General features: G+C 44.5%; 1 protein-coding gene and 1 long non-coding RNA gene across 2 annotated transcripts in view; one reads left to right on the top strand and one right to left on the bottom strand.

Annotated features, from left to right (window-relative positions):
* The window catches only part of LOC120812589 (uncharacterized), a 65086-nt gene that overhangs the window by 21815 nt on the left and 18557 nt on the right, over positions 1 to 24714 (bottom strand). The window lies entirely within an intron of this gene.
* On the top strand, positions 16640 to 19544 carry LOC144391086 (uncharacterized). The gene is made up of 2 exons (XR_013454958.1): positions 16640 to 17069; positions 17187 to 19544. It is a non-coding gene; the product is annotated as an uncharacterized LOC144391086 (long non-coding RNA).

The following is a 24714-nucleotide window of genomic DNA, read 5'->3' as shown; positions in this document are numbered from 1 at the left end:
TCAAGCGGAGAGGAGACAGATTCCGGCCCCTGGAGCTTATAGTGCTGACTGCCGATCCACTTAAGATCCAAAACAGCAGCTTTTCTCTATTGGACTTATTGGGCTCTGTGCTGCATCTGAAGATCGCCTTACACAACCACTTCCTGCTTCCGACGCACTCCTCACAGGCGGCCCTGTGTGCCGAGGACGAAAAAAGCGCAAACAGAGGGGTTCAGTCCACCGAGGGGCTGAGCACAGGACCCTATTCATCCTCTCCCCAAATGCTCCTCCTCGCTGCTCCCTCACCAGCTTCAGGATGGCTTTATTTAAAAATTCACAAATATTCCCCTTTATGAGGCCGTGTGATCAACTGGATGCTCATTTCCTCTTTTCAGTGGTGCTGGACGGGCGAGCTGGTGTCAGTGCTGCCCCCAGATTGGGAGGTGAGACGCGCTGGTGTTAACGTCTGTCTGGGGCCGCCGTGCCTCTGGCATATCGAAGGTGAAAGAGATAAGGAAGGCTTATAGATGAAAGGACGTCTCGGTGATACGCCAACACGTGTTGTTTTGCTTCGTGGGTAAACGAGTCTAAATGAGTCTCTCGTATAAAAAGTTACCGCATGAAACCCACACCGTCAAAGTTAGAGGTGCCGAGGAGAATGTTCACAGGCTATCGCTATTCCAGGAATGCTCACTTTGTCCCATCCAGGAGCTTGGGAATGGTGGACACCCCCTCGGAGTTGGACTTTTTAAAGAGGAAACAAATGAGGGCGAAAGAGGGGCAGGTGTATGTCAGACTCTTGGGGAAATCGCAAAGTGGGCAAATAACTCCTTAGACAAACAAACCCACAGCATTAATGATGAGTCTGTCACTGGACTGGATGTCCCCCCCCACCCCCCGCTCCCTGTATACTGTGAGGCGAGAGCCACAGTCTACTGTCCTTGTCATTTCTATCTGCAGTCATAGGACACTGCCTTGTTTTTATACTTGTTTTTATACACATTAAAACAGCACCCGATACGTCCATTCCTACCAGGGGGACAGAAAAACATTTGCCCCGCCGGCTTCCCGGGCTTCCCCCTCGGATGTCAGCCTCAGATGAGGGTGAGAAGAATGACGCTCTGTACGGCCATTGCAAGAAGCCATTCATACAGCCAGTGAGAGGCTGTAGCAAGGAACCCATGGTGGCTGGAACAGAACCAGTACTGATCCAGTCCCTGCTGTCCCAACACCACACAACTCCAGTATTGATCTAATCTATGCCGGACAGGACAGCACCACTGAAACAAACATATCCACTGATTCAGCAACATCACTGCCGGGTCCAAAAAACGTGGACGACATAGGTTCAATTCAACCAGAAGGACAGGATTACGCTGAATGGATTCAGTCGACACCTGATGTGAAGAAACAGCGAGATACTCAACTCTCTTCAAGGCTGAATCAATATGGTCTGTCAGAAACAATATTGCTGTTATTGATTGAGGTCTACTGAGGCATCGTAGCGTCTCTAATGGAATGCGAACATACTCAGTCAGTCCGTGCTGCTGTAAATGACTTTCCACTCGCCCCGTCGCCTACGCCGCGTTGAACAGGAGCCCTTATTATAGGCCATTGGCTGACTGGAGGCTGAGGAACAAACCAAAGAACCTGGCGGGTCTCACGTTGTTCACCTCAGACCTGCTCAGGCTCACTGGGGACGACTGCTGGAGGCCGGCATAGTGAAAGTGGCTTCTGTGCTTCATCTATGCCCAACCTCTCTGGCTTCACATGCCTGTGTGTCTGTGGGGCAAACAGCCGGCCGAGCCAAAGAGCGACCCAAAGAGAATGCTGTGTGCTTTGGAATTTATTCTCAGCCCACGTCTGATAGAAAAATTAACCAGTTCAGTGGTACTGAATAGCATTATTGGTTTATAGTATTATTGACGTAACATTTAAAAAAACGCAATACAGCTTATTCCTGCTGGTGATGTTTTTCTGTAAAAGACAGAGGATTAATAAGTGTGATTTATCCCAAATCTGTCTAGGAGTTTGTTATTCAGAATGAAAAAAAGTAAACACGACTGTCAGAAGGCCTAAAGTCACAGCTGTGCCCTTATCAAATTGGTCTCTCCTACACTCCATCCTCTTAGTTACCGTGGGAACTGACTGATAAGGCCTGACTCGTGCACATCATTTGGATCCACTTCATGGTGCAGCAAAAACGTATTTTCAACCTGGAGTAATTCCTTTCCTCCGTCACATGAATCAAAGTTTCCCTCTGCTTCCTATTTTTATAGCTGCTGCACCTCTAGATCTGCTCAAGCGCTTTGCTCCTCTGTGACTGAGACAAACCTGAGTGTTCAAGATCAAGCTTCTCAAAGTGATTCCTGCTTCCTCACACTAAACAACTACCTACGATCCCGTCTCGACTTCCAAATGCACGGAAGCATTCATGCCATTCGCGTGTGTGAGAGGCGAGCGTAATGATCCACATTGCACATGCATTTCAGAAAAATCTAATCTGAGAATTACTAATAAGTTACAGGCTCACTTTTTCTCATTGTGTCGACAATTGCCAGGGCTAGACGTAGAGAAAGGACACAAAAAATGAGTCACTGAAGGCCAACGGACTGGTGGGGAGGACAAAAGATAATCGTTACTGAAATCAGAATAAATCAGTGACAAAGATGATGCAGTTAATGACGCAGTTTTGGGCTGTTTTGAACCAGAGCCTTCTGTTTATATTTTTCTCTGAATACGGTGATAATGATGTTTGGCATTTGTCGCAACTTGTAAATTCACAATCAATGACACAAATGAAATAAATTCAGTGAAAGTACTACACAGTTTCTTGCAGCTTTCAGAGCTTATACTCACATCAATCACATGAAAACATTTTCATTTGCAGGGGCCGTGGTCGGTATAGCAACCTTGTTATTTATATGTGAACCTCTATGCGCAAAACATGTGCTAGTATAGCACCCAAGAGCAGCTCTGATGAATAAACCATTTGGCCAGGCTGCTGGGATCGGAAGCCGTGTCACAGTCCATTAAAGGGCTGAGGCAGAGGGACAAGCTAGGACCGTAACCCAGCACCTTTGACCTCTCAGCCAAGTATTGTGGTCCCAGTGATTTCTTCATGCAGCTACAGTAGAACAAACGCTGCTCTGGGCCGCATTTGCTCTGTTGCCCTTTTGCCCTCGTTTCAATTGGTCATGCCAGCATCGCGTGCCCAACCATTTGTCTTGGCAGAACTTGCGTCTCTGGGGCAGCAGGAAAGCCGTTAATCTTGGGGCTGTGGGTCTTTAGGGGCTTTGTGAGGAAGAAAAAACACTGTGATCTCTTTCAAGGATGCAATCAGATGTATGAGCCATAATTGGAAAAAACATAATAAATATTTGAATCAGTATGAATCTGTTCATATGTATTCTTTATCCTATTTTCTGGTTCCGCTTCCATTTATCCATTTAAGCCTTCTTTTGCATGCAACAACTGTCGCATATCGCAGACATGACATAAGTGAAGGGTTGTAATAACCTGTCCTCTTTATCTAACAGAAAAATAATTTCAAGACGTTAACTTCTTTTTGTTTGAGCAAAACTTTTTTTTTTAAAGTTCACGCACTGAAAACTATGTGGAGGAGTGCATGTATGCAACAATTCCAGGAATAACAAATGAACATATTCCCATCTGTGTGATGTTGTTTCTCTGAAGAGAAGCTTCGTCGTGTCCTCTATCCACCTCGCTATCGTGCATGCATACAGAGGAGTTAGGGGCAATTCAAATGAAAAATTAGGTCGTAAAGTCTTGAGAGGATTTGAAATGTTGAAAGCTTCGGCGAGCTTCGCTAACGACGGCTAAAACACCTCTCTGTTCTCGGGTGGTTTAAAGAGTCAGGGGGGAAAGTTTGGAGACAGAAATATAGCATCTTACCCACAACATGCTGTCTTCTTATAAAGGAAATACTATTAAGGCAAGATTGCGGATCAACATTTCCTCAAAGCAGCAATGAGAACAACCAGAGAACGTAAGAGGACACTAGTGTGTGTGTGTGTGTGTGTGTGTGTTTGTGTGTGTAAGGGTGTAACTACAGAGGGATACAGTCCACACATCACCAGGTCTTGTGCACTTGGCTGCATCAAGAAGGAATTTATGAATGGCCTTTGGTCGATCAAGGGCTCAGCCAGTTCTCTGCTGTTTTCTTTTTCTCTTAGACTTCTACTGCTTGAATGACCTCAGTGATGCAATCTCTCCACAGATGGCCAGCTGATTCCATTGTTAAAAAATAAAAAAGTAATGGTGGACGGGGGGTTTAGCGCCCCTCGTTTGAGTAGGAAAAATGACATCACAGCAGTAAAAAGACTTAGACCTTTATAAGGTATGTGACTTCATTATATTGGTTTGATCTTGCTCTGGACTTCAAAGTCCATATGTTGTTAATTGCCTATGTCGAGTAATAGCACCTTTATGGTCGTGTACATGGCAGCCAGCGCTTTGCCATTTTTGTCGCCGTGCTGAATATCCAAAATTAACTGCTGCCAATGGCAGTGTGAGAGCGTGTGTGGGAACAAAGGGAACCGAGGCGGCCGTGAGGACAATCCTCTAACCTTTCTAAAACAAACAAGCTGAGAACTTGGGTCTTTAGGTCAAAATGAGGGTGCCGTGAGGTAAAAAAACTAATTACCGTGGAATGAGCGCAGTGAAGCCACCTGGTCGAGACTGTCTTAGATTTTTTTTCCGAGCTGCTCAGAAATACAAAACCATGGGCGTGTGTGCGGTCCACAGGTCACTCCCCTTCGGCAGATGGATGTTAGTGAGTGAGGACAAAGGTTGTTTTAGTTTCCGAGGAAGACGGGAAGACCCGTTTCATTCTTTTCAAAACGCTTCTCATGTGTGAATCACAAAAATCCCATTCCCTTCTGGAAACAAACCCAGTCCCCCCCCCCCCCCCCGTTCCAAAATACGTTCCCGGGCGTGAGTGGGAAAAAGAACAGCGGAGCACCGTGACACACAGATGAGATGACACATTAGGCTGAGCTGCTTACAGAAGCTGAGACAGAGGAGCGTTCTTGAAGAACGGGTTGACTCTGTGATACACGGCCTGTGAGGTGAAAAGGGCGATGCCACCAGGGCCTGTAAAAGGTTGCCTGTTATTCCATATTTCCAAGCTCTAGAAGCTTTTACTGCGGCAGCAAGACTCACAAAAGCATTGGGGGCCAAATAGGTGTGTAATTGCATTGAGCTCTTCTGACCGACCTGTAAGGTGAGGGGGCCAACCGTCGACAACCTTGGAGTTTAATCATCTCAACAAGTGAACTCATTCTCACCGCCTTAGAGACTCATCCGTCGCGCCATATTTCCCCGGCTCTCTTTCTTTCTCTTTTTGCTCTGTTGTTTTTTGCCTCCCACCTGTGCTCCATTTTTCCAATATGAATCATTCGTTCACAACTTTTTGTTTGTTACTCTGCAGCACTTTGACGCTCTCTCTCACTCTTTGGAGACAGACGCTTTAACAAGCCTGCCCCAGTGGGCAGTCGGCAGAGACGGGAGGTTATTTTTAGATTGTACAGAGTGAAATGTTTTTCATCGTCCTTGTAAAGAGTCTCCCTCTTCCCTCTCTTTCGGTCTATAATAGAGTTTAGCATCTCTGAGGGGAATCATGTGTTGCCTCCCCCACACACACCCCCCTCTTTCCACCAGACCCCCACCACCAACACACTCATCCTTTCCAAACGCTGACATGATTTGAGAAAAAGCCTGTGGGGGCTTTTCTCTTCAGTTCTTTTCAGTCTGCTCGAGTCCTCAGCTCACTGTCACAAATCAAGGAACCGGTGAAGAAGCCGTCAGAAACTACTAACTACATCCCGAGTGCAGCCCTCCTCACATGACACACACACACACACTGTTAAAATAGAACAATTCACACTACTGCATTAGGTACAATTAGGCCTCACGCTTCATCCAGGAGTCAGGGAGGGGACGGCGAGCCTACGTCATCGTTTTCCTTTCTTGGGCTGAAGTGTCCCTCCTGACTGGATACACACTCACACGCTCACACACTTCCTCCAACATGTGGCCCACCTCGTCTTTGGCCTTCACTGGGGAGGTGAGAGAGGAGGGCGGGGGGGGGGGGGGGGGGGGATGGGTTATACTAGTCCTACTCTGGCTGACCCATTGCAGGGTCTAAAGTAGGAAACAGCTCCTGTTACCTAAAATATGATCCTGTTCCTTTGAAAATATTCTGTTTTTAGCATAGCAGCTTTTCTTTCTCCCTTTTTTTTTTTTTGAAGGAGTGAGCTCTGAAGGAGCGGCAATATTGCGTGGTATACGACCTGGCAGGGACCGAGCAGGAAATCTTTCATTAAAACTCATTAAAATTAAAGCTCTGTGTTAGATATTGAATAATAAGTGATATAGAGCAGCTCTGTTGAGGGCTTTTTAATGCCATTCATCACAGCTTGATCAATGGACCCTGGGAACTCAGTTGAAAACCAGCAGTCTAGAAAAATCCCAGATTGAGAAATACAGTTTAATACTGATTGTTTACAGTTGTCTGCAGCCCTGTGTATTCAGGAAGGTTTTTCTCCCATGAACTTCCATGATATTGAAATAATAGAGTCAGAAAAAAACATGGGGAGGGAAAGTGATAAAGACAACCCCAAGGAGAAAAACAAAGTGCAATCACAAAGCCCTCTGGTGGGTTACAGCACATAAAACCACTTCAAATTGCTCTTTCTCAAGCATACTTTATTGATGCTTTGGGGGCTGCAGTCAGAAAACAAGGACCACATTTGGGCTAATTGTCAATAACATGTAAAAAAAATATCAATGTGGCATAATTTATTCAAAACATATGGCGCAACTGACAGAAGCTGCTCTACATCAGAAATTATATATATACAACTGGTTTACTAAGACCCTGCCACCCCTTTCTCATTCTTATCCTCGCCGTCATCTCATTCAATCATGGAAAACAAAATGTCGGCAATAATGAATAACTTATGTGAAATAGAATATCTGAGAGAAAGCATGTTATTTCATAAGCTGAATGCACATGAGTGCCCCCGGGGAATACGAAGAGTCCTGTGGCAGTCCTGGCTGCGGCCCAGTCTCTGGCTGTAGTTAGAAGGTAACTCGATAGTAATGCCTCCCCTCTGCACCGTCCTCTTTCCCCCTCGCCGAGCCGGGCCGGGACCATTCCAGCCAAAAGAGGGTACCTGGACCGCAGTGGCAGTGTAGCATCTGAAAGAGCCACCAGGGTTTGAAAAGGACTTGGACGAGGTGGCTTTCCCTGTAGCATCGGTTGCCGGAGGCGTGTGAATTGAAGACAAGAGAGAGTTGTTCAGTAGCCGGGGGGCAACATCGGTGCCCTCTGCTGATAGCATGACAGTCCAGGGGATTCCCTAGATCCACTCTCAGGTGTACACCTGTGTTTACAAGACAACTAAGCTCCTTCAATATGTTTAAGCTTCTCAAACAAAAGCATCTCACAGAAAGAGGCATTTGAGGACCAGGCGATGATTTGCCTATTAGGCTTTCTATTGTGGAAAAACCTGAAAGCCTAAGGTTTCCTTTTTCAGACTTTGACCAGTAAAAGCCTTTCTGCTCCAGAGCTCCAGAGCGTTTATGTTAACATACTTGGAGCTGTGCCTCCTTCAGAAAACAGTCTCATCCAGGAGAGTCTCTCGAAATCATAGGCAGAAGTATTCTTTCAGTGGATCTAGATGCAAATATAATGATGTGTAGTAAAGTTGTGGACTCCTAGTGTCGTTATGAAACAAAATACTATTGATTATATATTTTTAAAATTGGCTTAAAAACTGAATTCTAAAATCCTGCAAGTTCAAAAAGTGCTTAACCACATGTATGCAAGTAATGCTGTAATACTCTGTAAATCTACAGGATTTCTGTCTGTTTTATGCCGGAAGGGGGACAAGCTATTTCTTAAATGTATTCATATACATATTTACCCTGCACAGCGATGGCATGATGACACTTTTGAAGGCATCTGGTCGATACAAAGCTTTCCGGGGTCAACATCCTTATGATAATGTTATTCGCATACGGTGATCTAACACTGTTAACATGCAGCAGGACAGCCTTCCAAGGGCTACATAAACACCACACAACCCAAAGCTGCACAAGCCCTCTGCACCTCACACTGATGAGGCCATTGTTGGCCTCCTGTGAGTGGATCACTCCCTTAATCTGTAAAAACAACCGCCTCCATGATACTCTCTGTGTATCTGTTGTATTTATTTGTAACATTAGCGTGGCTCACAGAGAGGAGCACTGTTAGTTCAGACCAGCTGCACAAGCCCACTCACCAGATCCGGCTAAAGATGGGCGCTTTTGATCCTCCTTCTGGGCCAAAAAGGCAACAGCTGTCCTGGTCTTAAGCAGGACCTGGTGAGGTACACAACACACGTGTCTCTAGTACCGGTTGTCATTTTCTCAGAAATGAGATACACACTACTGTGCTAGGGGTGGGCACCAACATTCTCCTGTACCCCTGTAGTAAATTCAGTCAGGGACACTGGAGAAGCTAATGGCCGCCCTCGGGGGCCCCGCTGTCTGTCCGTGTATGCCATCAGCTGATTGGGGGCGGAGGCACCAATCGCGTCAGGGCTGTCAACGCTAACCCCGGAAACCTCCAATCAGCAGGGGAATCTGGCATACCGAAAGGGTGGAGCAACTTATTCTCCACCACCACTACCAGTGTGTGGACTCCCAAAGGGGGAGGGGGACACGCATCCCGGCCCCTGACGATCCTACGGCTGGATGGAGTCCAAGCCCCAACAAATTGTTAAAAGTTCAGAAGTCTCAGTACTGACTGAAATACACACACAAACATACACAAACAAAGTCAGCAGTGTTGACAAAGAGGACCATTCTGTAAAGTCCAACATTTCAAGATTCATGTTTATGCAGTGTGATGCTATAAAACAGGATTGCTACTGCTGTGGCACGAAGCAAAACTTCCTCCAGGGCTATTTTTAAGGTTTATTGCTGTTGGATAGATATATTTCCTGATTTTGAAATCTATAAAATATTGATTTATGGGCAAAAAGTGACTGAGTGGTAAATTGAATATGAATATGAATCTGATTTAGTTTTCTCTTTTCCTTATCCTTTGTATTTACATCTTTGCTAAATTTAAAAGAAATGGGAGAAAAAGAGTCTGATACAGACATGTTAATGCCGAAAAACTGGGCAGAGTAAGGTTGACACTCCCGTCAAATGACAATGTTTAACTTTAAGTTAGACTGAGGTTTGTCATTACTCCACCTCGTCACTTCACCCATGTAGATCTCCCATTTCTGGAGAAGAGCGACCCGTTTGAGCCTCATAAAAAGTGAGTGTGTCAACCTGTAAAAGCAAAAGCAGATTTTATGAATAAACCGCATCTTTTCAACATTGTGTGACTATATATCTTCAGTCCTTTAGCTCATGTTCCTCTTACAGCACAAATACATGTTGATCCACTGTAGTGTGAAACCAAATGCTTTTTAAAGAGTTGCAGGTTCAAGTAGTAAATGTACACTTCTGTGAGAATTAGTTTCTCAGTGTGTATGAATGTTAATTAACTGTTTGAGTGGTTAAATATATACATACAGGCACTTCTTCCTTAAAACAGGCCCTGTGAATGTTTGGCTGGTCCAGCTGTGTGGGCTTGAGGATGGGTGTGGGGTGTATACAATAGTGCGACTGATGGCACGGTGTGTAAACACAAAGTCATGAACAGAATCTGGAGCAGGTATATATATAAAATGTATATAAAATATGTATTTTATATGTATATAAAAAATTATCCAAAAGCTTATTTATGTATCTGCTAATGCGGATGTTCAAACATGCGTGTGACCAAGTGTTTAATGCAGACCAAGTTGAGAGAAACATCTGCATTTATATAAAACTACTGTCAACTACTGTACAGAGTACAAGAGTTATATGGGCTGCCAGAGGTGGGAAAACTCTTATCTGCATTGCCAACTTCTTTGGAGAGGGGCTCCTTAAATATCCTTTAAAATAACGCCTGAGAGAACGAAACCGCTCACTTGGATGTTGAAGGCCTTCAAACCACACAGGTGAGGCAAGCAATGCTTTTAAAAACATTCAAGACGGTGTTGATATAGGTTGACAGTTTAACCTTCAAACCTGAAGGATCTATCATGGAAGGCCTTAGAGGGACAGACAGAGAGAGAAGGAGAGGGAGAGAAAGGGACGTTCAGAAGCAGGTAGATGACTACATCCTTCAAATGCTGCTTTCCCTTTCTCTGCGTTTGTACGTGTGTGTGACTTTGTGTGCGCAACTGAAAGAAAATGTGATTATTGTCTGCGACCACTTCAAGTCATTCCAGCTTTCAACTCCTGAACTCTTGAAGGGCCGAGAGGCCTTTGTGAACTCGTTGAGCAAACAAAGAGGCAACAGTGAGGGATGAGGTTATGGCAAACATGCCGTTTGAACCGGAAATATTCAGCAGGGTTACGGCTTATATCTGTTTGAACCAGGGACACTAGAGAGGACCTGGCAAATATATCTGTTTGAAGGCCAAACAGTGTTGAAGGCAGAGCTCCCATGGGAAATCTAACAGTGGAGCCTGATAGTCAGCTGCTACTGACTTTCCACTAGGAGGATGGTCTAAAGAGAGAATGCACAATAAGCTCAGACATTCAGGAACCCATCCCTATCAGGCCGTACGAAGAAAATATAAATTATTCTGAATTTTGTGATCATACAGACCTCGTCGCAATGCAACGCGATGCAATGTAAACGCGACACAAAGCGCCGCGACTCTGTAAGTCTGTCCTGGCTATATTGCATTATGTTTTCTGTCCAGATATGTGGGTGGCATCTGCTCTCTATTTCTCCTCTCACTGTGTCTTCAGTCTCAGATTCTTCTTCCTCTGCATCTCCCTCTACTTCAGATTCTAATTCAGATTCTCCACTCTCCATCTCTCCTGCCCCTGTTTCTTCTCTTACTCTCTTACTCTTACTACCTGTTTCTTCATCTCCTTCCTCTATTTCATCTTTCTCTGTCTCACAAACAGTTTAAAGCGTAATGTAAGTCGCTTTGGATAAAAGCGTCTGCTAAATGACCTGTAATGTAATGTTCTCCACTGTCACGATTTCGTTGTCTCATCAGCCGTTCTTCTCTCTCTATTGGACCTGGTGTTTCTCTCCCTGTGCTCTCTGCATCATTGCCTGTCCTATCACTGCCTGAAAAAATATGTTGAATTTAAGAGTTAACCAGTTAAGCAGCCTGTCAATTACACTGACAACATAAGTTAAAGGAACACTCATGTACTACCTATGTCATCAGAAATAGCCTATACAGCATGTTTTTTTCACATTGAGAACTGACTTGTTTTCAAATAATCTATGTTTACAGTGTATTTCGCTTACAGGCTACTCTACACCTTTCATGACTTCAAATAATTGATTAAGCATATAGGCCTATTCAGTGAAGCAACAGCTTTGCTCCCCGCTCACGTTTTCTTTGCGAGAGCAGGACATGATGTCATCGTGAAAGTAAAAAATTAATATATTTGACTTTGACCGCGAAATTTGAAGATTCTATAGCTAAACTAAAACATTTCACTTAGCATTTCTCTTAGCTATGTCTAACTGGCTTGCACATCTGTTGACAATTTTTCAATGAATTAGCCTAATCTGCAGCAATATGCGTGAGGATAATTACTCATTTTATTAGGCCTATTTAGATGGGACCGGGAAGGCTGGCTTGTTACCTGTGTTATAACGCGGTGCTTAATCATAAACACGAGGACACTCTTCCAGGTCTCACCTCACTGGGTTATAAACTTTAATACATTTTCACGTCGCGTGTACGGTCCATCGTGCTCGGTCTAGTTACAAGGCAGTGTTTCACAATAACAGTCCGTGTGTCTCACGGAACTAAACAATAGTTCCTACTTATAGTTCCTATTGTTACATCCTTTCTCTTTTCAGAGTTAGAGCTGTTATCTCAACATTTGACTGTGACCAACAAGCAAGATTATAATACTGACACTGCGTATTGCTAAATTATAAACAATTCAATATGCTCATCTATAAAACCTTCTCTCAGCAACTGATGAACATAGCCTATAACAAACTAAAAACACAGCATCGACAATTTCACAGTGAGATAACACTCAACCATTCGCTAAGAACATGAAATGTGCAAATGATCACAACAATATCAAATAAACCATAACTTTTGCGCTTGTACACTTTTCACGTGTCAGGTGCATGTAAACATCAGCATTCATCTGCATGATACCACACAGTCCTTATATCGCCGTGGCTGCACCACTGTACGCCCGGCTCTGATCGTGACACGGGTGTCTCCGCCACCAGTGTCTCTGGGTGTATGTTCTGCTGCGACACCGCGAGGGACAGGAACAGACTCTGCAGGTTCCTGTCTCACAGCCTGTGGCTGACTGGGAATGCTGATCTCCATATCGAGAGGGTCACTAAAGGTCACACCAGGTGCACGCCTGAGGTGTCTGCGATTTCTCCTAATGACACTTCCAGATTGCAACTGAACCTTATAGGACCTCCCATCAACTGGCTCTAGCACCCTGCCTAGTCTCCAGACAGCATTGGGTGGGAGTGGTTGTATCCTCACACAGTCACCCGTGGCAAGTGTGTCCAAGTCTCTAGCTGATCTGTTGTAGTATGTACTCTGACATTGCTGCCTGTTCTTCAGCTTCTGGCTGACCTGAATGACTTCTGGCCTGAGCAGGGTTGCTTTCGTTGGCAGCAGTGTTTTGGTACGACGACTGAGTAGTCGCTGTGCTGGGCTACTATCCAGGCCCTGTGACGGTGTGTTGCGGTGGTCCAGAATTGCAAGATAAGGATCCTGTCCAGCTGCTTTGGCTTTCATGAGAAGTCTCTTTGCCGTCTTGACATCCGATTCTGCTTTGCCATTGCTCTGTGGGTAGCCAGGTGACGAGGTCACATGCTGAAATCCCCACAGTTCGCAGAATTTTTGGAAGTCCTGGGACGCGTATTGTGGGCCGTTGTCTGACATCACTGAATCCGGAATGCCTTGGCGGGCAAAATGAGCTTTCAGTTTCTTTATCACTGTGGTGGATTTGGTATCTACCAGGTAGTCTATTTCCCAAAAGTTCACGGCACGCTCACCCCTGAAGACTATTCCATCTTGGTGGCTTAATTCTCCTTGTAATGAGAAGTAAGGCCTGATTTCACTCGGTACCTGTGATTTACCCTTGGGCCATCTCTGGCTCATTGTTTTAATGAGAAGCTGCAATGTGGTGTCTTTTTCTGTGGCAGACCTTATGTCATGAAGTCTGTCTGAGGAGATCGGTAAGTGTTGCACCATGTTGACAGTCTCTAGATCAGCTTCCACCGGTGTACTCTCAGGAAGATAGGCTCTGCTGAGAGTGTCGGCCAGTAACATGTCTCTTCCCGGCACATAAATGACATCCAAGTCATATTTTTGTATGCGCAGCATCATGCTCTGCAGCCTTTTGGGTGCACTCAGCAGGGGTTTGCGTACAATGGTTTCTAACGGCTTATGATCACTCTGTACAGTGACTTTGCGGCCATATGTGTATTGGTGGAATTTCTCCATGCTGAAAACCACTGCTAAAAACTCTTTTTCTATTTGGGCATAGCGCCCCTCAGTTTGTGTAAGTGCCCTGCTTGCGAAAGCGACTGGCTTCCCCATCTGCATCAGTGCTGCGCCCAAACCTGTGTCCGAAGCGTCACACTGTACTGTCAGCTCCTCCTCAGGGTTGTAATATCTCAATACTGGAGCATTCGCAATTGTCTCTTTCAGGTTGAGGAATGCCTCCTCATGTTCTGTTGTCCATGTCCACTCACTGTCTTTGTGTGTCAGGTCTCTCAATACCTTGCATTGGTCTGAGAGGTGTGGGCAAAACTTGGTGAGGTAATTAACCATACCTATCAGCCTCTGCACTGCTTTTACATCCGTCAGTGCTGGCATCTGCCCGATGGCACGCACTTTTTCAGGATCCGCTTTGAGTCCATCTGTCGTCAAGCGGTGTCCAATGTATGTGGTCTCCTTCTGTCGCAGTCTGAATTTTTCTGCATTCAATTTTATGTTCTTTTCCCTGCATCTGTCGAGAAACTGTTTCAGTTTTTCATCGTGATCCCGTTCTGCTTCCTCTTGTGTCTCCCCCTGTCCTGTGATCAGGATGTCATCCGCTATAATGTACAGACCAGGTACATTATCCAGCGCTTGTGTCAGCTTTCTCTGGAATATTTCAGGGTCCGGACTTATCCCCATCGGCATCCTCCGCCATCTGTACCTTCGAAATGGAGTGGCAAATCTTGTCAAATAGCTGGACTCCTCCTCCAGCTGTACATGCCAGAATCCACTCTTGACATCACACACTGTGAACACTTTAGCTTTTGACAAATCTGGTAAGATGTCCTCAATGGTTGGAAGTGGGAAGTGACTGCGTTTTAGTGCTTTGTTCAAGGGGTTGGGATCAATACAGACCCTTGGCTTGCCATTCTGTTTCTGTACTACCACCATAGCACTGATCCAGTCTGTGCTGCATTCTACAGGAGTGATTATCCCTCTGTGTTGCAGGTCTCTAAGCTCTTCCTTCAGTGGTTTCATCAGGGACACTGGAACCCGTCTCTTTGGCAGCTTCACCGGCTTCACTGTGCTGTCCACCTCCATCTTGTATTTTCCTCCAAGGCAGCCATCTCCAGTGAACACGTCAGCATAACTTGTTTTGATTTGTTCCATCGTCCACCCTGTTGTCGGTTTTCCTGTTGTGATTATACTGTCTATTGTCATGATATTCTCATGGAGCACTTTAATCAGTTTCATCGCCTCACTGGCTTTCCGACCCAGCAGAGGCACTGCACCGTCTGTGTTCACCACTTGGAACTCCAAGCGATATAGTTTGTGATTTCTTGGATTCCTTATTTTAATCTTACATTTCCCCATTGGCTTCAGCTTGCTTTTGTTGTACATAACTAGTACACTTTTAGTGTGTTCCAGCTCGGTGTCTGGATTCAGCAGGTTAATGGGAATGATGTTGCAACTAGCACCACAGTCTATTTGGAATTTGACCATGTCTTTGCCTAGTAGCATACCAGAAGCTGAGTGTCCTCTTTAACAGTGTTGTTATCTTTCACATCCTGTTCTCTCTCTGGGTCTTCATCTTTGCCCAAGTCTGTCTCCACTGCATCCACTATCTCAGTGTCTGTCACAGTGATACATGTTATATCTTCATATTCATCACTCACATATTCTGTTGCTATTGTACTCACATTTTTCTTCCTCCTTTGGTCTGGTTTCGCTTTACATTTGGCTGCAAAGTGGTTCTTTCTGCCACACTTTGCACACTTCTTTCCGAACGCCGGACATTTCTGTTTGGTCCTTTCATGTGTTCTTCCGCAGAATTTACACTCCACTGTGTTGTTGCCTTTCCACTGGTACTGTGCCCCTTGCACGGCATGCACCTCTTCAACCATCGGCCCGGTGGTGGTTTTAACGTTCTCCTTGGAGAGCTCTGCTGCTCTGCACAGTTGTAAACATGAGTCCAGTGTCATGTTTTTCTCCCGCAGCAGCCTTTCTCTCATGATCGTGTTGTTACCACCACACACAATCCTATCACGAATGAGCGAGTCTCTCAAAGTCCCAAAGTTGCACGTTTTGGCCAGCAGTCTCAGTTCAGTGACATAACTGTCTATAAGCCGACAAGATAGCTGAACAGTTTTACTTTCTGTTTATCGTCAGCTTCAGCCATTGTTAGATCCAGATACAGGACAAACTCATCCCTCCAATTCTTCCATGTTTTAGAGAGGTTGCTGGAGCCCAAACACAACGTCTGTGGCGGCTTAAGTCCCTCCATGGAATCACACGGCAGTCGCGCGCTAGCGGCTCAACCTAGCAGCAGTTAACTCTCTTCAGACTGGAGAAAACCAGTACGTACTCAGACCGAGTCCTCTCCCGCTGCCACCATGTTATAATGCGGTGCTTAATCATAAACACGAGGACACTCTTCCAGGTCTCACCTCACTGGGTTGTAAACTTTAATACATTTTCACGTCGCGTGTACGGTCCATCGTGCTCGGTCTAGTTACAAGGCAGTGTTTCACAATGACAGTCCGTGTGTCTCACGGAACTAAACAATAGTTCCTACTTATAGTTCCTATTGTTACAACCTGCATCATCGTATTTCAAAGCACGTTATTAATAGCGTTTGTCCCTGTCTTAATGCAATGTTGTGCGAACCAAAACAACGTTTAAAAACGTGAATTGATCTTCTTCAGTCGTAGTTTGTACTTGAGGCCTACAAATATTGCCTGTCTCTGATACAGTCGCACCGAGGAGCAGCTCCGCTCATTTTGTCCACTTTCACCTCTGGCAACGGCAATCGCTTAACGAAACAAAGAGCAGGAGCTCTTATTTATTTTTATGACTTCCTCAACGCTACGCGAGGAGGCCTACCAAACAAGATAAGCCTGAGCCTGTGCTACAGTGCTAAAGGTAATTAGCAGAAGATGCCTCCCTTCTCTACGGAGGATATGGTGTCTGACTTGGAAGAAAGAATTTTGGAAATTGTGGCTGAACACCCAACTGTTAAAAACTTAATCCTGCACATTGGCTCTAATGACATTGAAAAACAACAATCAGAAAAGTTGAAAGAGCACTTAATCTCCTAGAAACAGTCAGCTCTGTGAATGCTGAGGTGTTTATCAGTGGTCCTCTGCCCCCGACCGGGAGAGGAGCTGAGAGATTCAGTAGACTGTATTGGGTCAACAAATGGCTCTTAACTGCATGTGCAGTTCGTTCAATGCATTCTATCAACAATTTTAGCTTTTTCTGGGACCGCAGGCATCTTTTTAAGACAAATGGACTTTGCCTGAATAAGATGGGAGCAAAGCTTTTCATTACCAACATGTTTTACATCATGCGTCATCCATCTGTCCCCACTGCCAAGGACACAAGACCAGAAGAGGAGCCCACAAAGAAGGAAGAGAAAACACAGCTTATCAGAAACGGCGAAGGAGGACCGCCATTGCCATCCCCCTCTAACCCTCCTTCCATTACGTGTGAGGATCCCTCTCCCACCCCCCCAGAGCCCCCATCCAGGTCCACGTCTCCCTCTTTCTCCCTCCCTTCAGTAAACCTTTCTCCCCTCCTCCCCCTTGGAGTTCCAAGAGTTACCCCCACTTACCCCTCACCCTACTCCTATTTTTACTCCCTTAGATCGACCTCAGCGCCCTCCCCCCCAGCGTCCACCTGCACCAGCTCATCTCAGCGGTGACGCCATCTCACGCCGATCTGCCCCCCCACCTCTACGAAGACGTGCTCCACCTCCACCTCCACAAATCCATCCCAGCTGTGACGCTGCTCACTCCCCCCCCTTAGGCCCACCCCCTCCTCCTCCTGACAGCAGCCCTGAATATTACTGAGATAGAAAAGGGTTCAGCAGTAGACCGCATTATCAGCTGGACCCAAGGTCGCCTACGTCAAAACATGGCACCTTCTGCATTCCTGTTGTGACCACCAAGAGAGTGAACATTGCGAAACTTAGACACACTGCTAATCTAACAAATCTCATTCCTATTCTCTCCAGCTCAAAGTCAACCCCAAAGCCTGTGAATAACAACATCAGGATGGCTCTGCTTAATGTTAGGTCTCTTAATAACAAATCGTTTTTAGTCAATGATTTTATTACCACTTCTAAACTTGATTTTATGTTTTTAACTGAAACATGGCTAGAACAAAATAACAGTGCAAGCATTCTGATTGAGGCAGCACCCCCCAACTATAACTTTATTGATGTATGTAGATCTGGAAAAAGAGGCGGAGGGGTTGCTGCTATATTAAAAAATATATTTCAGGGGAAACAGATGTCACTTAGGGATTTTCATTCGAATATCTTTGTGTTGTATTGAAAGGTTCTCCCAGAGTTCTCCTGTTAATTATTTACAGGCCACCTAAATATTCTGCACATTTTTTCGATGATTTTACTGAATTATTGTCTAGCATCTCTACCGACTTTGACTGTCTAGTTATAACTGGTGACTTTAATTTTCATACTGACGATTTGAATGACAAGGGTGCAAAAGAACTTTTGACTATTTTTGACACATTTGAACTGTCTCAACCTGTGAAAGAGGCTACTCATTGTAAGGGACACACTCTGGACCTGATTATCACAAAAGGTCTCATTGTTTCGGATGTTTTTGTGACCGATCCCTCATTGTCTGACCACTTCTGTGTTTTCTTTAATTTTTCTTTCATTCCTGACACACAATAAAAATTAAATACTGTCAAAAAACGGTACATCAATGAACATAATAACGTACTCTTTAAAAATGTCATCTCCTCGTTACCACCTCTAATTCCATGTCATGCTGATAATCTTGTAAACAACTTTAATTCCAAAATTTTGAATGTTATAGATGACATTGCACCTGCTACGGTTAAAACCAGTTCTAGTAAGCAAAAGGCACCCTGGAGAAAAGCTGCTGTTGTAACAGCCCAGAGAAGAGAGTGCAGGAAGGCTGAACGAATCTGGCGGAATACAAAACTTCATATTCACCATGACATCTATAAAGAGCGCCTCCGGGCCTACAATTTAGACTAAAAAAGAGCTAGGGAAACATTCTTCTCCAACATCATCAACAACAACACTAATAAGGCAAAAACCCTATTTGAAACTGTTGACAGACTGACCAACCCCCCCAACACAAATACCACCTGAACTCCATTCCACACAGAAATGCAATGAGGTTGCGTTCTTTTATACTGATAAAATTGAAGGCATCAGACGCGCCATTAATATCTCAAACAAAAATGTTGGATCACCACCCTATTTAGGCAAAAGTAACACAGCAATGATGACACGCTTTAAAGCCATAGACTCTCAAACTCTAGTGGAAACGGTGACAAATTTAAAACCATCCACCTGCTGTCTTGATGCTCTACCTACCAACTTCTTTAAGAATGTTTTTGACTGCCTGGCAACAGACGTATTGCAAATAGTTAATAACTCTATTCAGACAGGCCATTTCCCAAAAGCTTTCAAAACTCCAGTTATTAAACCTCTCCTAAAAAAGCGGAGCCTAGATGCCTCTATTATCAACAACTACAGACCAATTTCAAATCTACCTTTCATAAGTAAAATAATTGAGAAAGTTGTCCTACAACAACTTAATCACTTCCTGGCTTCAACTGGTTGCCACGACAATTTCCAGTCAGGATTTCGACCTCTTCATAGCACCGAGACGGCCCTTATTAAAGTTGTAAATGACATCCGTCTTAACACAGACTCTGGCAAAACTTCAATATTAATGCTATTAGACCTCAGTGCTGCATTTGATACTGTCGACCACTCAATACTTTTGGACAGGTTGGAAAAGTGGGTGGGGCTCTCAGGCATAGTCTTAAGCTGGTTCAGGTCATATCTACAAGACAGGAACTATTTTGTTTCCATTGGTGACTTCGTATCAGAAACAACCGACGTAACGTGTGGAGTCCCCCAGGGTTCGATCTTAGGGCCGACTTTATTCAACATCTACATGCTCCCACTAGGACAAATCATGCAAAGAAATAAAATTGACCACCATTGCTACGCTGATGACACCCAAATCTATGTAGCGCTATCACCAAACGACTATCGCCCCATAGATCTTCTGTGCCAGTGCATTGAGCAAATCAAAGACTGGATGTGTCAAAATGTCCTACAACTAAATGAAGACAAAACTGAGATCATTGTATTTGGTGCAAAAAAGAAAAGTTTAAAGTAACCCAACACCTTCACTCTCTGTCCCTGAAAACAGCAAATAAAGCCAAAAATCTGGGGGTTATTATGGATTCAGATTTACACTTGGAGAGTCACATCAAATCAGTAACAAAATGGGCTTCCACCTCAAAAATGTAGCACGACTTAGAGGGCTCATGTCAGCTCAAGAATTAGAAACACTTGTACATGCCTTTATGACTAGTAGGCTAGACTATTGTAATGGTCTCCTTGCAGGTCTCCCAAAAAAAACTGTCAGGCAGCTCCAGCTTGTTCAGAACGCTGCTGCTAGAATTCTAACAAAGACCAAAAAATGTGAGCACATTACACCAATTCTTAATCCCTTACATTGGCTCCCAGTATGTCAGAGAATTAATTTCAAAATCCTACTGCTCACATATAAATCACTACATGGTTTAGGGCCAAAGTATATCACTGATATGCTTCCACTACATAAGCCTTCAAGATCACTAAGATCTTCTGACACCAATCTGTTAGTGATTCCCAGAGTAAATACAAATCATTGGAAAGCATAATTTAGTTACTACGCAACAAACAGCTGGAATAAACTTCCTGAAGATTTAAGACTTGGCCCAACTCTGACCACGTTTAAAACAAGACTGAAAACCTTTATGTTCAGCTTCACCTTCTGCTAAATTTGACCTACATTGCACTTTTAACCTCTGCCTTTAATTAAACAATTTAAATAAGATTTTAATTCATAATTTTATTTGCTGTTTTTAATTGTCTTTTAATTCCTGCATTTTATTTCACTTTATTGTATGAAATGTTATGATGTGAAGCACTTTGAGTGTGCCTTGTGTATGAAAAGCGCTATACAAATAAAATTGCCTTGCCTGGCCTTGCCTGATATTCATTGCTAATTACCGGCGGTAATCCATTCTGTAGTATCTTGGATACTTCCGGTTCAAATGTCTGTCATGTTGTGATGAGGTCATCAAGGTGCGCGTTTATGCGCAAAAGTAAATATGCACTAATAAAGATCGACGCATACAGCGCCGACTAAAAGAAACTCAGTCGTACGTGTCGTACTTAGACAATTAAATGTCAGTGCACGCACACGAATATTACACATTCCGAACACCAGGCAGGCAGGCTAATCCACAACGTGTATGTGTTTACACACCTCCTGGATCCTGATTGGTGCCGCTGCTGCAGCCGCAAGGCACTGATTGGATGCTCACAGACCGTAATACAGCGCAGATGAAAATGATTCAGACTACGGCGTTTATATGTTCAACAATAGGAAACGTAGTCTTAGCTGTTTTAAAATTACACCAAGTTTATTTCGGATTATTCCAACGGAAGAATACAAGGCGCAAGGAACTTTGAGGTGCGTAAACGGCACTTAGAGCTGCGTAAACGCTATTTAGAGGTGCGTAAACGCTATTTCCAAAATTCCAGAGGTGCGTAAACGGCCTTTACGTGCGTTTACCCTCCACTACAGCCCTGCTCGTATGAGACGCAGAATAATCCAAAATAACAGTGAATCTGAGTAAACCAGTAGGCGATGTAAGATAAAACAAAAGAAAACGCCATCTTTCTTGCTTTTGTGAAAAGTGGTGCCTCCTCTCTGAACCTTTTCAAAACAACATGTCAGTCAACACTTGACACTGAATTTGGTCATCTGTCCATGACACAAATTGCCGTGCTGTGGATGACAATCATCTGTAGTTCCAGACCGAGGCTTTGAAGCGGGACCACAGCGCACCCCTTTCCACCCAGTTCTCATGACTTTCCCTTTAAATAGAGCATGACATCAGACTCCGCACAGGTCTACCGGCCCGAGCCCAAAACAAAATGTGTCCAAACAATGCAACATCTGGAGCGCAACACAGGAGTGAGAGGGGAAGAGCAGGAATGTAGCAGAAAAGGGGTTGAGAAAGGGAAAGCGTTCCTAAAGCTGTTTAGCGCCAGGACCCTGGCCAAGGTGTCTGGGGATGTGCCTGAGCTATAATTTACTGGTGGTTTTCTCCAGTAGGAGCTAGCGCAAATCGTGGCACTGGCAACCCGCCGAGGCACTTCCTGTTGCAGGTTGCGGTGCCGCGGCGAATTGCCACGCAACTGTGGCAGTTGCCACGATTTGACATGGCAGTTGCCACGAAGTCGAGACACTTTCCACGACTTCGAGACACTTGCCACGATTTCACGAGGCAGTTGCCACGAAGTCGAGACACTTGCCACGACTTCGAGACACTTGCCACGATTTCACGAGGCAGTTGCCACGAAGTCGAGACACTTGCCACGACTTCGAGACACTTGCCACGATTTCACGAGGCAGTTGCCACGAAGTCGAGACACTTGCCACGACTTCGAGACACTTGCCACGATTTCACGAGGCAGTAGGCCACGAAGTCGAGACACTTGCCACGACTTCGAGACACTTGCCACGATTTCACGAGGCAGTAGGCCACGAAGTCGAGACACTTGCCACGACTTCGAGGCACTTGCCACGGCTTCGAGGCACTTGCCACAATTTCACGAGGCACTTGCCACGATTTCACGAGGCAGTTGCCACGATTTCACGAGGCAGTTGCCACGAAGTCGAGACACTTGCCATGACTTCGAGGCAATTGCCACGGCTTCACGACAGCTACCTCGGCCATTGCCGTTTTTACGACAGCTACCTCGACTTTGCGCCAGTGCCGTTTTATTTCCCAAATATGTGATATGTTTGTTTCATAATTTGCCAATATGTGACAATACAATACTGCCTTTAAAAGTCTTTAAAAGTGTAGGTAGATATTATTTTAGTAATAAAAAGCCAATAAGTGATACAACGGCTTCCCATTTTAGTGCAGCTAAGCGAGTATGGACTAAGATCACTTGTCGCCCTGGTTACAATCTCTACTTCGAAAACTAATCAACGGGTATGTGATTATATGAACAAACAATAACACTGGGTGGGTGCCATCAAGACGTGTCTAAAATTGAATGTCGGTATATAATAGGAGTTACCAGTATTTTCATTTAAATTAATGTTGACTACAATTGTTGACAAAAGAATTTGCCTGAGCTAGATTGTGTGCATGACTGTTTTTGGATATCCAGTGATTGCACAAAAGCTGCTGGATTAAAGTATTAACCTTATTCTATATTGTTTCATGATCAGGCAACAGACAGTACCTTCATGATGGATGTTACGTAAAAGGAAAAATGACATTGTTTAAATTATATTTATTTCCTTTTGACTATATCTGTTGTGCTTGTGAAGAAGCGACCACCCAAACGCAAGGGAACGTAAAGTGTTTTAATGAACATAAACACACAAACAGAAGAATACGAGCGTTTGGCCGGCAACGGTGAAGCCCAGTGAGCAGAGAACGAGGTCCAGGCCGAGGGAGAGCGCACCAGACAGCAGGCAGCTCACGTCAAACAGGAAGCTGGGTAAAGCAGAGGTTAGCAACGGGACAATAATAGTTCAGCACAAACCGTCAGGACACAACAAGGCAGGCGATACAGGACAACGAGCTCAGGTACGTCGGGTGCACAGGTAAGGCTCTGGCGGAGAACAAGGGGAAGAGGGAGGCTAGAAATAGTGTCTAATTAGAGTGAAGGGGGGGGTGCGAGTGTGTGTAAATTACAAGAAAGTACTAGTACTCTTGACAAAAATATATAATATTACTAGTGGGTGAAATAAAATAATCTCTGCTTTGTTTTTTAATGCAGAAATAAATATGCTCAAAATCATCTCTGTAATTGTGACTTGGTTTTGTACTGCAACGATTTGAACATTTCTTACCACTGCTTTCTCTGTCACTTCCTGACGTGTCTTCAGCACTGATCAGTGCTGTTTTTTTTTAGCTGTATGCATTTACTTAACTTGCACTACAATGATGGTAATAATTTAATGAGAGAAAAAAATTAGGCCTTTGAATGAACTCTATTATATATTATATTATATCTAATATATAACTATATTACATACCTATACTACTAAAAATATATATACACACACACACATAAAAAAAGCTTTCAGCACTTCTCAATAGTTTCAACGTTACAATGCATCAATATTTACAATTTGCATTCATTCGGGGCGCTGCCGGAAAGTGGTTATCGTAACCAAGGCAACGAGTGGTCTTAGCCCATATTAGCTTAGCTGAACTTAAACGGAAAGCTATTGCATCACTTATCGGTGTTTTATGACTAAACCAATTACAACCAACAACACTCGTACTCTTAAGGACAGAGTACAGCATAGTACATGATAGTATTGTCACATTTTGTCAAAATATGAAGAGAAAACTGCAACAGTTGAGGCATCATTGCCGCAAAGTCGAGGCAGCTGTCGTGAAGTTGTGGCCGCTGCCACTACTCGCCACGGCAACTCAACCCGCAGATAACAGTCGTACTTAAACTGTATTATACTGTCACATGTTGCATACATATGAATACTAAAATTAACGGAAACTGCCGTGGCACCTCTCCCTTAAACTCCCGGTACGTCTATTAACAGCCGTGGCACAGCTCCCTTAAACTCCCGGTACGTCTATTAACAGCCGTGGCACAGCTCCCTTAAACTCCCGGTACGTCTATTAACAGCCGTGGCACAGCTCCCTTAACAGCCGTGGCACCTCTCCCTTAAACTCCCGGTACCTACATCAGCCGAGGCACAGCTCCCTTAACAGGGAGTTGCCGTAAACTCGAGGCAGCTGCCACGATTCGCCGCGGCACCGCAAACTGCAACAGGAAGTGCCTCAGCGAGTTGCCGGTGCCACAATTTGCGCTAGCCCTCTCTCGATTTCCTTTGCTTCCATTTCCCTGAAAGACCTGATGTCACTGCACAACCCAGAATAGGGCAGAATAAATACATTGTGTCTGTTTTTGTCTTCTTCGATCATTGCACATTAAAAAGTCCCAGCAATAAAGGCTGATATCAAACAACTCTCGTCAATGACTGTAACTCGTATCCCGACATCAACAATTAAGCGTCTACATCCAAGAGCGTTTGCAAAGAAATAG

This window comes from Gasterosteus aculeatus, chromosome Y, assembly GCF_964276395.1.
Source record: "Gasterosteus aculeatus chromosome Y, fGasAcu3.hap1.1, whole genome shotgun sequence".
Classification (NCBI taxonomy): domain Eukaryota; kingdom Metazoa; phylum Chordata; class Actinopteri; order Perciformes; family Gasterosteidae; genus Gasterosteus; species Gasterosteus aculeatus.
Note: the sequence above shows the minus strand (reverse complement) of the source record. Positions and strands in the feature narration are given on the sequence as shown.